This window comes from Vigna unguiculata, unplaced genomic scaffold (genome assembly GCF_004118075.2).
Source record: "Vigna unguiculata cultivar IT97K-499-35 unplaced genomic scaffold, ASM411807v1 contig_3, whole genome shotgun sequence".
In the NCBI taxonomy this organism is placed as follows: domain Eukaryota; kingdom Viridiplantae; phylum Streptophyta; class Magnoliopsida; order Fabales; family Fabaceae; genus Vigna; species Vigna unguiculata.
This window is the reverse complement of record NW_021011005.1, coordinates 287,501-304,513: the sequence shown is the minus strand read 5'-3', so window position 1 is coordinate 304,513 and position 17,013 is coordinate 287,501. Positions and strand designations below refer to the sequence as shown.

General features: G+C 31.4%; 1 non-coding gene and 1 pseudogene across 2 annotated transcripts in view; one reads left to right on the top strand and one right to left on the bottom strand.

Annotated features, from left to right (window-relative positions):
- The first annotated feature begins 5,692 nt into the window (after positions 1 to 5,692).
- TRNAR-UCU lies at positions 5,693 to 5,764 on the top strand. The gene has a single exon. It is a non-coding gene; the product is annotated as a tRNA-Arg (tRNA).
- Positions 5,765 to 16,719: 10,955 nt separating this feature from the next.
- The window catches only part of LOC114171561, a 6,201-nt pseudogene continuing 5,907 nt past the window's right edge, over positions 16,720 to 17,013 (bottom strand). The window contains exon 3 of the transcript XR_003601582.1: positions 16,720 to 17,013. This exon is cut by the window's right edge and continues 1,437 nt beyond it. The product of XR_003601582.1 is annotated as a DNA-directed RNA polymerase subunit beta-like (transcript).

Genomic DNA, 17,013 nt, shown 5'->3' with positions numbered 1-17,013 from the left:
AGATTCATATAATTTTCTCCTAGAGTGGAATCACTATCATTTGTATCATTCGTACTAGTTATTAAACTAAAACTAGAATTCTCACTTTCACTACAATTTCTGACCTTACCTAAAAAGTAACTATAAAAATAACTGTCATTATATTCGACTATATTACCAAAAATGCAACTATCAACACAGATTTGAGAATGAAAATAACTATCAATGCAACTATTAATATAATTGTTCCAACTAAAAGGAGTATCATACATGGAATGATCGTAATCACTCTTAATAACAGTATTCAGATAGCTAGAAAAAACCCTTAGAAAAGAATGATTGTTGTTAATCTCCAAAGTTTTATTTTCAATATCTAAATATATGGAATAACTGTTCTTCTTATTATCCCTAACTAAAAAAGTTTTATCAGATAGGAAATCCTGTATGTTATCGACACCTACTAAATAATCAAAAGAATTATAACTAGAATTATCACGATCATCCCACCTCTGAATTTTTTTATCTATATCAGTTAAAATTTTGGGTTCTTCGCTTAGACTGGTATTCTCAATAGGACCAAGACTCTCCATTGATTTACTTAATTCACACCTGTATTCGAACTTCCTATTAAGTAACTTAGAATTGAACCACCATTTTTCCATAGAGTTTTTTCCTGTATTTCCATAAAAAAAAATGTATAGTCATTGGATGAAAAATCAAATAATAGAAATATTCCATTTTGAATATTCTATCTCATTTATTTACTATCAAAAAAAAGTATATAAATCAAATAACTAGAATTAATAACTGAAAAAAATAAAGAGCGAGTCAATATTAAAAAGAAATAACAATAAAATAAGAAGAAATATGAAATAAAAAAATCACCTCATAGGGGGGAATCTATTTAAAAGTCCAATTACTATATTTAGTTACTCTTTTTTTTCCTATATTCTCTCTTTTATCTCTATACAATTTTTCATTTTTTTTGAAGATTTATGAAAATTTCATGAATTGTCTGACTATATAAAATTGCATTCTATGATTCTATATAAACAACAAGAAATAAAAAAATGAAGTATGAATATAACAAGAGAGCGGGGAGTTTTGTAAATCTATATACAAATAATCTACACCCCCTTTTTGATTTCATTAATTGAATTTCGTTTGTTGATTCGAGCTAAGTTCTATAAAAACACCTGCCTTTTTTGAAATATGCTGAACAGTTCCTGTAGGTTAAGCGCCCCTTGTCAAGGAAATGAAAGAATAACAGGAATATTGAAATAGGTTTAATTCTTTATAGGATCCACTTTCTGAAGATATCTTCCCTCTCTTTGGGGTCGAACATCCCTTAGCAACAATTCGATAAACAGCTCTTTGGGATAGATATAGATACCCCCCCTCCAAACGTACAGGAAATTTTTATCCCCGTACGGCTCGAGAATATCAAAAATTCTATGTATTTCGAAAATTATGATGTAAAATAGAGCAATAAAATCATCAAATCAATTAAACAATGACTGAAGTATTTTTCTTTCGTATTTTCTTTCTGAAAAAAAAAAACTCTTCCTATTTGTACCTCCATAACACTCAATTTGAAAAATTCTCAAAAAACTAAAAAGAAAACCAAGCAGCAGCTATTTCATTTATTGAGTGGTCTCTACTCCTCTTTCTTGCCCGTATTTCGTTTCTTTATCATTCATTTCTTTTTTCTAAAATTTTTGATAATAGAATTGATGATACAATTTGAAAATGGTATTTCCTTAATTCCCTGATTTTTTAGCTTTTCTTTGAATCTTTGGGTTTAGACATTACTCCGGGAATCTTCAATTTTTTAAAAAAATGGGAGCAACATACCTGTTTTTCTCTGAAAGAATCATAAAAAAAGTTAATTCCTGCGGATAAACTTTTTGATAAAAAAGCAATTTTACAAATTTCAACCATTTTTTTTGAACCTGGCTGAAATAAGATCCTTTCTATTTTTATAAAATAAACAGACTTATTAACTTTTTAGAATTTATTAAATTTTAGATACTTGCTCCCGAGAAATGAATAAATTCGAGTTCCATCATGTACTATTTACATCATTAATCCCTTTCCTGTCCCAAAAACAAAAAAAGGGGTCTAGTGGAACAGAACAAATGATGTCAAGTCAAGATCATGTTCGTTTGTAAAATACTAGAAAAAATGGCGGATATCAAAATCCACCCCTAATTTAATCATGTCTTTCAAGCCGCACGTTGCTTTTTACCACATCGTTTCAAACGAAGTTTTACTCTAACATTCCCTTAGCTTAGATCCAGTATGTAATTATCGAATCGTGAATAGTGATTGATTCATTCGCTACATAAGAATCTATCCTTTTTTTTACGTTTCGGTTTTTCTTATATATAATGAAAACCTTTTTAAAAGTAAAGACATAAATGAAAATGAACTTGATATTCTAGCAATATATTTTCTACTCTATTCTATTTTTATAATTTGTAAAGTAGAAAAATGGTAATTTTTTTTTTCAAAAAAAGGAGGGTCCCTTTTAATTATGCGATACAATCTGTATTCAAATATGATATACATCCTAAATAGATATGCTCTGGGACGGAAGGATTCGAACCTCCGAATAGCGGGACCAAAACCCGTTGCCTTACCGCTTGGCCACGCCCCATTTTCCATTTTACATTAATAAAGACTATTATTGATATTGGTTGTTCGTCAATTCCAGTTCAAAAATTTCTATAAAAAAAAAATTTTGCGACTAGTATTTTATATGCGTATCTACATATCTATCTATATCTATAAATGGATATAGATAGATAGGATAAAACTAAATTGATTGATCATTACATACAATTCAATTAAGATATTATATAGAAGGAAGTATGATTTCTTCAATTTTTTTGATTTCAGAATAAAAAATATTTTGAAACTGGAAAAGTTCAAATAAAAGAAGGATTCTCGAGATTCTTATCTTATTTGATTCATTTTTTTACTTTTATTCATAACTCTTTATTTTCCTTTTTATTGTATTATGTATATAATGCAATAAAATTGAAAATTAGAATGAAAAAAAAAAAACAAAAATAACTTTTATTTTTTTTAAAGAACAAAATGTTTGTTATGCTTAATATCTTTAGTTGGATCTGTATTTGTATTCACTCCGTCCTTTATTCCAGTAGTTTTTTTTTGGAGAAATTGCCCGAAGCCTACGCTTTCTTGAATCCAATTGTGGATATTATGCCAGTAATACCCGTACTATTTTTTCTTTTAGCTTTTGTTTGGCAAGCTGCTGTAAGTTTTCGATGATATTTTTAATTTGAATAATGTCGTAAAAAAATTCAGAATTTTTCAGAAAACTAAAACTCGAACATTTTAACAATTTATAAGATCAGATAAGTCTTACAGTGTGACTTCTGGATTCCAATATTGAAATTTTTCAATATATAGGAAAAAAAGGGACCTTCTCATCATTTACGTTTTTTGAATTGAAAAAACCTAATCCGATTATTCGATTGGAACCCCTCACCAATCGAATACCTAGATTACAGAAAAAAAGGATTTTTGGTCAAAAGAATTATTGATAATTTGTAATAAAATAATCTACTCTTACTATCAATTCATTTTCGAAACTCATATATATATATCTCCTCATATCCTAAAAAAACTTCATTTTTTAGAAACTTAGTATCTTAGTATTAAAAGAAACAAAATATGTTGTAATATAAGAGAATCTATTCTCTTTCTTTGTCGTTTTTTAATTATCTTGGAGATTTCATAATGCTTACTCTAAAACTTTTTGTTTATACGGTAGTGATCTTTTTCGTTTCTCTTTTCATCTTCGGATTCCTATCTAACGATCCAGGACGTAATCCAGGACGTGAAGAATAGAATAAGAAAAAAGTGGATTCTGTGTTTTCTTGCTTGTGCGGAATTTTGAAATATTTTTAGGATTTTCTCTATTTTAACATCTTTAACTAGTAAATAAAAAAAACAAGTTCAAAAAAAAATACCAAATTATCAACGGAAAGAGAGGGATTCGAACCCTCGGTACAAGAATTTGTACAACGGATTAGCAATCCGACGCTATAGTCCACTCAGCCATCTCTCCCCAATTGAAAAAAAAAAGAATTACTTTGTTTATGTTATATCACATAAACAAGAAGAACAAAAAGGGAGCTTAAAAAAAAAAGAGACTTGCTTTTTTTTTATTCTTTTTTATCTTATCTATCTTTTTTTTATTATTCTATATATTTTAGTTTTCTTTTTTTCTTTTTATACAGCCAATGAGCCCGGCCAGTACCTAGTCGGGCTCTTTTTCTTTTATTCCCATGAATATTGAAGAAAAATTCTTTATTTGAATATATTTTATTCGAAAAAAAAATATTTGTAAAAATATTTGTAATTAAAAAAAAAATAAGAGATACGGATAGATTCCTATGAGATAAAACCAAAATAAGATAATATAAAAATGTTCTCTTTTCTTACTCCCTCTCTTTTTTCTGGTAACGTAAATTGTATATATATATAACCTTCAGCAAAATAAAAAAATGAAAATTATCCCGTTTTTCAAATTTCATTAGAAGATTCTCTAATGAAACATGTCAATACTCGACTTATTAGAATATTATGCCTCCCATTTCTTTATTTTGTCTGATTGCTTTGTTCAACAAAAGATACAATAATGATATTGTAGCGGGTATAGTTTAGTGGTAAAAGTGCGATTCGTTTCAAGGACCCCCCAAAAGTTAAGGGATCCCCCATTTGATTCATATGCCGATCAAAAACTTTATTTTTTACTTAAAGGGACTCCTTTATACCCCTCGATGAATTATTTGCGGTATAATATACATTATTGTAATTTGTATACAAGAAGAATCAAATCGAATTTGACAAATTGAGTTTTAAAATTATGAAACATAAGTTTTTGGAATTGGATCTATAATCCGAATTTTTTGAGTATTACTAAAGGATCTATGGAGAGAAATATACAAAGTTTCTTTCTAATCGTAACTAAATCTTCCATTTTTTTGCATAGTAAAAATTGAAGCAAAATAGCTATTAAACGATTCTTTTAGTTTACTAGAGACATCGACATTTTTTTAGCTCGACGGAAATTTTCTTCTTTTCCTAAAGATTTTCTGAAATAGAAATAGAGAACGAAGTAACTAGAAAAAAAACATAGATTGTTAGAATATTGCTCTTCTAGAGGGATCATCTAAAAAGCAAGATATTTGAAACCTATTCATACAAAAAGGCTGACATAGATGTTATGGGTCAATTTTTTTTATTGTCCATCTCTTCATTCCGTAAAGGAGCCGAATGAAACAAAAGTTTCACGTTCAGTTTTGAATTAGAGACGTTAAATCAAAATGATGAATCAACGTCGACTATAACCCTTAGCCTTCCAAGCTAACGATGCGGGTTCGATTCCCGCTACCCGCTTCTATTTTATTCTATTTAAATCTATCTTTTTTCTTCGAGAATGAATCTAGAATTCTTAAAGAATTTGTCAATTCTTCATTTTCATTTCTTAATTTAGTTTTAGTTATATATATTCAATTATATTCAATTGATTTTTCTTTTTTATTTTTTTTTTCTTTTATTCTAAATATTTGATTTATTTTATTTTTATAATTTCTAGAATTCTTTATATTTGTTTGATTCTTTAATCTTTTTAATAAGGTTTAGTTAAAAAGGTTAAAGAATCAAATATAAAATAGAAGCGTCCATTGTCTAATGGATAGGACAGAGGTCTTCTAAACCTTAGGTATAGGTTCAAATCCTATTGGACGCAAGTTGTTTGCATATCTAATTTCAACCTTGTCCTTCTATTTTTTTTGATTTATTACATTTTGATTCGAATTCATTATATATAATATTCAAATGAAATAAAAACATATTAAAAGATACTAATTATAAAAATTGGAAAATTGAATTACAAAATTATTTAATGATTCATCAATTTTTTTCTACTTGTTCCTGGAATAAAAAGAGTTCCATCTGTTCTTTAATAGCGTCCTTTAAAAGGGCTTCTGCTTCCCCAGTGAATGTCTTGGTAGAAGATATGATTTCTTTGAATTGAGGTTTATTCGTCTTTAAGTAAGCACGTAACTCAACAAGAAATTTCCTTACCTGTCCAATTTCTAATGAATCAAGATAACCATTCGTTCCGGTATAAATAGTTACTATCTGTTCTTCCACAGTAAGAGGAGCTGATTGGGATTGTTTAAGCAACTCGCGCAATCGTTGACCTCTTGCTAATTGATTTTGAGTAGCTTTATCTAGATCAGAAGCGAATTGTGCAAAAGCTTCTAATTCTGCGAATTGTGCTAATTCCAATTTTAATTTACCAGCTACTTGTTTCATGGCTTTGATTTGAGCCGCCGATCCAACTCTGGAAACTGAAATACCAACATTAATAGCGGGTCTTATTCCAGCATTGAATAGATCGGCCGATAAGAATATTTGGCCATCTGTAATGGAAATTACATTCGTAGGAATATAAGCTGAAACATCTCCCGATTGAGTTTCAACTATTGGTAAAGCAGTCATACTTCCTTCGCCTAACTGAGAACTTAATTTAGCGGCTCTTTCCAAAAGACGCGAATGTAAATAAAAAACATCCCCTGGATAAGCTTCGCGACCTGGTGGTCTTCGTAATAGAAGAGACATTTGCCGATAAGCCTGTGCTTGTTTGGAGAGATCGTCATAAATGATTAAAGTGTGACGTTCACGGTACATAAAATATTCAGCCAGAGCTGCTCCTGTATAAGGCGCGAGGTATTGTAATGTAGCTGGAGAATCCGCTGTTTCAGCTACTACAATAGTGTATTCCATTGCTCCTCTTTCTTGTAAGGTAGTCACCACTTGAGCCACAGAAGATGCTTTTTGACCAACAGCTACATAAACACATATTACATTTTGTCCCTGTTGATTGAGAATTGTATCTGTGGCTACTGCTGTTTTACCTGTTTGTCTATCTCCAATAATTAATTCTCGCTGGCCCCGTCCTATGGGGATCATCGAATCAATAGCAATAAGTCCTGTTTGGAGAGGCTCATATACCGAACGTCTTGAAATAATACCGGGAGCGGGAGATTCTATTAATCGAGATTCCGAAGCTGAAATTTCTCCTCGACCGTCAATTGGTTTAGCCAGGGCATTTATAACACGACTCAAATAAGCTTCACTTACAGGTATCTGAGCAATTCTTCCTGTTGCTTTTACTGAACTTCCCTCTTGTATCAGCAAACCATCACCCATTAATACAACACCAACATTTTTTGATTCCAAATTCAAAGCAATGCCTATAGTACCTTCTTCAAATTCCACCAATTCACCCGCCATTACTTCATCAAGACCATAAATACGAGCAATACCATCGCCTACTTGAAGTACGGTACCAGTATTTACAATTTTTACTTCTGTATTATATTGCTCAATGCGTTCACGGATAATTTTACTAATTTCATCTGCACGAATGGTTACCATGAAAATATCTTAAATTTATTTTTTATAAGAAAAAAATGATGCCTATACTCTATTGTATAATAGAAAGCCTAATCAGTTATTTTTTTATTTCATCATCCCAAACATGCCAATATTAGCACTAACAGTACGTAAATGTAACTCGTTGTTCAAGCAACTATTTAGAGTTCCTAGAGCTCCCTGTAAGGCTTGTTGTAAAACCCGCTGTCGAACTTGATTAATAACTCTTTGTTGTTCAAAATCAATAGCTTCGTTTTTGTAATTTTCTAATTGTTCCAAAGTCGTATAAATTGAATTAATTAAATTCAATTTTTCTCGTTTGATCTCAGAATAGCCATTCACCCGAAACAGATCTGCTTCTGTTTCAACTTTCCTTAAGCGGGCCTGGGCTTTTTCGAGCTGTTCAATGGCGTTTTCCTGTAATTCTTCTGAGTTTCGAATAGTTCTCCAGATTTTCTGTTTTCGATTATCTAATAAATCACGTAATGAAAGTAGACTCTCTTTCCATCCATTTCAAAATGTCTATGATCTCTTCCCGAACCAAACATGAATCTTTCGATTCATTTGGCTCTCACACTCAATTACTTATCGGAAATTTACCAATTTTTTATGTAATGAGCCTATCCTCTCTTCTCTATTCAAAGTGAAAACAATTACCAATATAAGACTAGAATATTCGGAGGACTCTTTTGACCAAACAAATATATGTCAACAAAGTTGTTTTTTTATTCAAATCCAAAGACTTCTTTTGAATTTATACATAGGTCATCCATCGATTACGCATCGTACAAAGGGGAGGTTTAAATTCACCCGTTTTTTATTTCTCGCCATAAATAGGATTCAAGCCATTTTTTTTATCGACATGAGTGTTTTATATCGAAAAAAAATCGAATAATTTTTTTGAAACCGTTTCCTTTCTGTATTAATATAGCGGTAGAAAGAGTACTACACTGCGTATAGACTTCAAACTCTTTTTAACCATGGTAATAGTCCAAAATTTTTGGTAAATAGAGAATCAAAGTGGATTACCAATAAAGCGCGAAATGCTATGGTTCTTTAAGATTTTTCTTAATTTATTCAAAAAAGAAAATGAATTCAGAAGTAATTCGCGGGATTCTGCACATTTTCTTAATTCTAACTAAACTAAAAAGTGCAGTTTGGTTAAATCCAATTTATTCTTTGAAATAAACAACTCGCACACACTCCCTTTCCAAAAAAAACCAGTAGACCTAACACTACACTAAGATTTATTGGATTTGTTGCTAAAATATCGGTATTAAACACGAAACTTCCGGCGGATGGCCAGGAGCCCAAACAAAGGAAAGAATCGGTTATATTTTTCATATGATCTCATCTCCTCTTATGAATAGACTAATTATCTTTCTAATATTCCTATTAGATAGATAATATAATAATCTAATTGGAATATATAATTATAGAATTTGATATAATTTGGATTGGTCAATCAATTGGAAGATTCCCTAAAAGAATGATACTTCTTAGAATTAGATACCAGTTCTTTTATCAATTGCAAAATCTATCTAGTTTGAACACTTTCAAAAAATTATCTTAAAAGAAATAAAAGAGGGGTTCATTGGACTAAACAAAAAGAAGAAAGAGGGTGAATAAGTATGTGAATACCTTTCAATTAGTCCTTCTCCTGTGTTCTTATCCGAACAGATAAAGAATTGTAGGAGTGAATTATTAATATAATTCGAAAAAGGAAGTCCACATATGTATTTTTATCTTTTTAGGATTAAACAAAAGGATTAGCAAATAAAAGTGCTAATGCTACAACCAGCCCGTAAATTGTTAAAGCTTCCATAAAAGCCAGACTAAGTAATAAAGTACCCCGTATTTTTCCCTCTGCCTCTGGTTGTCGTGCAATCCCCTCTACAGCTTGCCCTGCGGCAGTGCCTTGACCAACCCCAGGTCCAATAGAAGCAAGCCCTACGGCCAATCCAGCAGCAATAACAGAAGCGGCAGAAATAATTGGATTCATGAGAATTTCCTCGTAACCTACATATAAAAGAAAGAAATAGTTAATGATATAATCGACTAATAAATTCTGACTTCATTTTTCAATTACCAAGACTTTTTCAGTTAAAGTAATTAATAAAAATAAGAATTAAAAATTGAAAATAATAGTTATTAAACGAATTACTTCGAGATTTCTTTTTTCGTCTCGAACTACATAGTTTTGGGGGTGAATCTGTATAATCTTTGTTCTTCTCTTACCTTAATTTTGGAATCATTCTTTGAATTCTTCGTTTTTTTATACAATTTCTTTAGTTTTTTAATTTTCAATTCACAATTAGAGCTGAAACGCAAGGACTTTGCTTTTCTATCCCTATAGAAATTGACAGTAATAGCGAGGCCTTTTTTATATAGAAAAGATTAGTTATTTCAGATATATGGTTAGTTCATATAAAACTAGTTCATCTATAATATCATATCACATATACATAGGTTTCTTCTATGCTGTAAACTAATTTTCTTTGTGTTTTAGATTCAATCGAAATTGAAATTCATTCTTTGAAACCTAAAAAACCTTGACTGATCCCCTCACTTCTATTTTTTTTATCATGTTTTTTTTTAAGCTCCCCTTCCCTCTTTTCTTATTCTCTTATCCCATATGGATACAATCAATCTAAATAAATTCATTCGATTTCATTAATGTTTCAAAGAAATATAGGAAATTGGGTGATCTAAATGTTTTTAATTATCTTTTGATCAATTGTTGAATTAAATGTGAATCAAACGAGAATCTACTAACATTCTATATAGTATCTTTTTATCACACATTGTAAACGTAAATATCATACAGAATTCTAATTCTAGCTATTCATTTTTTTTGAATATCCAAACTAATATATACTAATCGAATAGATCTATCTATATCTATCTATATATCTATAGATAGATGTTTATTTTGTAGATTCTATTGAGCCACAATATATGTGTGGCAAGCTAAACAAAAAAGACTATTTTTGAGAAAACTAGTCAATGATGGCCTTCAATGGATTCACCTATATAAGCCGCAGCTAAAGTAGCAAAAATGAGAGCTTGAATACCGCTTGTGAATAATCCAAGGAACATGACAGGTATAGGAACTACTAAAGGTACTAAAGAAACAAGAACAACAACTACTAATTCATCAGCTAATATATTTCCGAAAAGTCGAAAACTAAGGGATAAGGGTTTTGTGAAATCTTCTAATATGTTAATCGGTAAAAGGATTGGAGTTGGTTGGATGTATTTACTAAAATAAGCTAATCCTTTTTTTGAAAGACCCGCATAGAAATATGCAACTGATGTAAGTAAAGCTAATGCAACGGTAGTATTTATATCATTTGTGGGTGCAGCTAACTCCCCATGAGGTAATTGGATGATTTTCCAAGGTAAAAGAGCCCCTGACCAATTAGAAACAAAAATAAATAGAAACAAAGTTCCAATAAAAGGAACCCACGGACCATATTCTTCTCCAATCTGAGTTTTGCTCACGTCTCGAATGAATTCAAGAACATATTCAAATAAATTCTGACCGAAAGTGGGAATGGTTTGCAGATTTCGAATAACTAGAATGGCTGAAACCAATAAGATAGCAATTACAACCCAAGAAGTAATAAGTACTTGGGCATGTACTAGGAAACCCCCTATTTGCCAATAGAAATGTTGACCTACTTCCACAGCAGATATATCGTATAATCTTTTTAATGTGTTGATAGAGCATAATAAAACATTCATATTGTCCTGTCCTCTAAAAAAAGAAGTTGAAAAAAGGGAATTATTTTTATTCAAACATCTCCTTTCCCTTTTGATTTGTCTACTTTCATTTTTGATTTTGAATACCGATACTAATTACATAAAATTTTTGTTTGTTTTCTATTTTCATTTTTGTGCAATTTCTTACTAGTATAGTAAGCGATTCCATAAATCTATGAACCCCTCGAAGCAAATTCAAGAATTTTTTATCTTATTATTAATCAAGAATTTCGTATATATCTAGACCGACCCTCACAAATTGCAAAAACTAATTTGTTAAGAATTAATCGAATTGAGGCTATAGCATCATCATTAGCTGGAATTGAAATATCAGCGAGGTCCGGGTCACTATTTGTATCAATTAAACAAATTGTTGGAATTTCCAAAGTTATACATTCTCGAAGAGCCGTATATTCTTCTTGTTGATCGACGATTATTACAATATCTGGTAAGCCCTTCATATATTTAATGCCGCCAAGATATGTTTCCAATTGAGCTAATTGTCTCTTCAATATAGCGGCATCTTTTTTTGGAAAACTATGAAATCTCCCCGTCTTTTGTTGCATTCTCAAGTCCCTGAACTTTTGAAGTCGTGTTTTTGTAGTATACCAATTCGTTAACATACCGCCGAGCCATTTTTTATTAACATAATGACACCGAGCTCTTATTGCAGCCCGCGCTACTGAATCAGCTGCTTTTTTTTTTGTACCAACAATTAAGAATTGTTTTCCCCCACTTGCTGCATCAAAAACTAAATCACAAGATTCTGATAAAAACCGAGCAGTTCTAATAAGATTTGTAATATGAATACCCTTACGCTTTGCAGAAATATAAGGTGACATTTTAGGATTCCATTTTCTAGTACCGTGGCCAAAATGAACACCAGCTTCCATCATCTCTTCCAAAATTATGTTCCAATATCTTTTTGTCATTTATAATTATCCCCACACTTTTCTTTCATTTCCAAATAGAAATTAGATCAATTTTTTGAAATGAAAGAAAGAGACCCAGTATACTGAAATAGAAAAAAATAAGTGTTCCGAAGGAACCTTCTCTTCTACTGAAAATTTGCCGTTGATAAAAAAAAGATCGGGCCATTTTTTCTATTTCATTGAATATGATTCGTTTATTTATTATGTTTCTTTTATTATACAAAATATATACAAAATAAAGTGACCGGAGATGAATACGACCTTAAGAATCATTATTTTAGGAATTCTTAAATCCTAGATTATTTTGATGTATCACATAAATTCTTTTTTTTGTTTCCGGGGTAATCTTGTTATATTGCCTTTGCTTTGAACGGTATATTATTCTTTTGAATCCAGTACCAACTGGCATCATTCCCCCTAAAACAACGTTCTCTTTCAGACCTTTCAACCAATCTATGCGACCCCGGAGAGCGGCTTTTGATAAAACTCTAGCAGTTTCTTGAAAACTTGCTTCAGATATGAAACTTTGAGTATTCAAAGATGTTTTTGTTATCCCCAATAATAGAACTCGATAGCAGATCGACTCTTCTAAGGAACGCCCAGCTCGTTCGGCCCGCAACAATCCAATTAGTTCGCCAGGCAAAAAAACATTAGACATTCCATCTTCTGAAACCAATACTTTTGATGTTATTTGACGCACAATAATTTCTATATGTCTATTATGAATGTGAACTCCCTGGGATCGATAAACTTTTTGAATTTGATTAACCAAAGAAATACGACTTTGCGCTATAGTTAGCTCAGCACTAATGAAGAATCCCCAAGGAATGCCAAGAATTCTTGTTATACGCCCATTCCAAGTATCCACTCTCTTTTCTAGGTTTATGGATATTGAATCAATCGAACGAACTTCCAATACCTGTTCTACTTTTGGAAGACCTTGTGTTATATCACCTGATCTCGATTTTTGATATATAAATGTAACTAATATATCTCCTTCAGAAAGTATTTCTCCATAATGACCATGAACAGTTGTTCCAGGAGTCGCCAAATAAGGGTTAGCCGATCTTATTCCTACAGAATCCATTTGAACAGTTAGAATTTGACCCGATTTAAGGTGTGGTTCATTTTTCGTTTGAACTATACATACATTTTCGCAAATAAATTGACCAAGACTTATTATGGGAAACGTTTTTTTTTCACAATAATTATGATGGAAAAAATGCCAATTCAAATAGAATGGATTTAAAAGGATGTTACTAGATAGATCAGATTTATAAATGATCTCGTTTTCGTCTATTAAATAATATTTGAATACTTGAAAAGTTTCTTTTAATTTGTCAAGTTGCCCGTTTTTATTTATCGAGATCTGATTATTAGTAATTAAAAGGTAAAAATAAAAATGGGCAACTTGAAGGGCTATTCCTAAAGGACCTAACGAATTTTGAATTGGAATCAGAGGATCTCTTTGAATTGGATTTATTTCTTCTTTTATCCCATTGTAATATTTTCCATCGTGGAATGATCGTATTTGAAAACAATTCGATGATGACAAAATTATTAAAGATCGGCATTTCTCATTTCTATTCAACAACATATGAATAGTTCCATGATTTTGACTAAGTGATTGTTGAACTTTTTCCCTCGGATCTATAAAAAAAAATGGATTGATGTTGGTCCAGTCCGACTCATTATCCAAGATAAATCTTGAACCGAGCGGATCTTTCCTTTTTCTTATATATGAAATATGGGATTTTCCTAAGTCCATTTTTAAGAAATATCTAACCAAACCTTTTATACTTAGTTCAACAAAAGAAGCATGCCCTTTTTCGATAGAAGACAATTTTTTGTCTTGATCCCAATTTAAGACTAAACAAGTCCGAACTAATTGAATACTTGTATTAGAATTAGAAATTCCCCGAATTGATTTTCCATTTCCAGAAAGAATATAATGAATAATTTGAAGTTCCAAATTATCTCTTTCTTGTAACATATCTTGGGAAAAAAATTGGATTAAATTGATCCTATCTTCTATTTCATATAAAATGACCGGTCGAACCAAAACAAAATACTTTTTTTTCATAATTGTGATCCATTGAGCATAGATCCAATTTTTCATTTTTTTTTTTGATCCTTTTGAATTTTTTTTTACCGTTCTCGGTGGTATCAACATGGCACTGTGCCGGGATATCTTATCCATTTCTCCGGGAAAATAGATATTCCCGGAAAATATTTTTAATTGAATCTTTTTTTTTTTCTTCTCCAATCGAACCAACCCGCTTACTTGACTTCTTATATTTACAGTGATTGGTGTATCTACTTCAATAATACTATTGTTCCGTACCATTATGGAAGAAAATTCTGGTAAAATATACACTTCTTCGGGAATGAAAAAAAATTGATCTACTTTAATTTGGTATTTTGTCTTAAATTCTTGAATTCCTGGATACTCGATTAAAAAATCCTCTTTTTTAAAAATGTAATTTATATCAATAGTCCTATATTTAGTAATACCCGAGCTCTGTGTTCGGTATTGAGGATCATCGAAATAAGCAAAAATACTATTTCTACGAAAAATACCATGGATTGGTATTTCAATCGAGATACTGGAAGCTAACATTAGTGCTTTGTCTCGTTCTTGAATCGATTGGAATTGAAATGGAATAATGAATCGATTTCTCCGCCTCTTTGCTAATAAATCCGTAGTATCGTGAAAAATAGCAGGATGTGTAAAATGACAATGATCTTTACATAGGATTTGATTATTTTTTGAATAATCTGAAATCCTTCTTTCTTTTTTTTCAGAAGGAGTGAAACGAAACAAATTATGTCTTACTTTATTATTACTTGCTAAATGGTTACAAATATCTCTTTCTCCTGTAGAAAGATAATGAATGTTCAATTGATCTTGATCTTTTCGGGTTGAAAAAGAGACTGAAGCGGATCTGTCTGATTTTCCTGATAAAATCCATAAATGACTTGTTTTTGGTAAGATATGGACATTACTATATTTAAATTCTGATGCATGATACACATCCGTACTCCAATGCATTTCTCCTTCTAAGTCAGAATAAACATGTTTTCGAACTTTTTCTTTTAAATTAAAAGTATATGTTCCTGCGAGAATCTCGGCAATCACTTGTTCTGATTTTACATATTGATTATTTTGAACTAATAGAAAACTTTTTGGTGGAATAGTCACATTATGTATAATGTCACCATTTTCAATACTAACATACAAGTCTATATAACATAGAAAAGCAGGATGCCCGTGACGTGTACGTGTAGGATGAACCAAATCCTCATTGAATTTAATTTTTCCATTATAAGGTGCTCGCACCTGTTCGGCAGTCCCCCCTGTGAATACTCCGCCAGTATGAAAAGTTCTTAATGTTAATTGAGTGCCCGGTTCTCCAATGGATTGGCCCGCAATAATACCTACAGCTTCTCCTAATTCCACCAAGTGACCTTGAGTAGGACTTTGACCATAACACAATCGACAGATCCAAGATGTATTCCTACAGGTAAAAGGAGTTCGTATAGATATTGGTTGTGTTTGAAAGGTTTTCAATCGATTGAAAAGTCCAATTCCAATATCTTGATTTCTAATGGCAATGCATCGTGAACCTCTGTATATATCGTCTGCTAATACACGACCAATTAATGTTTGTGTCCAACTACTTTCCGGCATCGTTTCATTCTGGGTATTTACTGAAATTCCTCGAATGGTACCACAATCTGTTCGACGTATAACAATATGTTGAACCACTTCAACAAGTCTACGTGTAAGATATCCAGCATCTGATGTTCGTACAGCAGTATCTACAACCCCTTTACGAGCTCCGTAGCAAGAAATTATATATTCTGTTAAAGATAGCCCTTCGCGTAAATTGCTTTGAATAGGTAAATCAATCATTTGTCCTTGTGGATCCGACATTAATCCTCTCATACCTACTAATTGGTGTACTTGAGATGCATTTCCTCTAGCTCCCGAAAAGGACATTATATGGACTGGATTAAAAGGATCGGTCATTCTAAAATTAGGATTCATTTCTTGTCGAAAATATTCACTTGTAGCATACCATATCTCAATGGATTGGCGTAATTTTTCTACTGCATGTACATTTCCATAATGATGCTGTTTTTCCAAAATCAAATTTTGGTGTTCAGCATCTCGGACTAGCCATCCTTTCGAAGGTATTGTTAAAAGGTCATCAATTCCTAATGAAATGGATGTAGCCGTAGCTTGGCGGAATCCCAGAGTCTTGACTTGATCCAGGATATGTGATGTATATGCCATTCCGAAGTGATCTATTAATCTGCTAATAAGTCGTTTAATGGCAGTTCCACCTATCACTTTATTGTGAAACATTAGATTGGTCCGTTCTGCCATAAGTACCTCCCTATTCCACTCAGTGGGATTCATTCAGTTCAACAATGGATTTGAGTCAATGATTGAAAAACTGCCTTTTCTTTATCTTAATTTGTGTAGAAATTGAGAAATTAAAAAACTAAGATCCTTGTTAAATGTTAAATCATGAAGATTTGAATTTACACCAGTATCATAAATTTGTTTATCTTAGATACAACCATCTATATGATTAGATACCATATGAATAGGCTCGGCAAAAACCTTGTACAGCTTCTTCGATTTCTCGATAAAAAGAAATATGACCTACGTTGGTTCGAATGTAAATAGAACGAATTTGTTTTTTTGTACTTCTTACTACTAGATAATGCCCATAAATTTCATGATAGGTGCCTAAAGATTCATAGTGAACTTCGATAGGAACTTCTCTTGACGAAATAATGCGTAGATCTAGTCGCCACCGGAGCCACAAAGGACTATCGAAGGTTA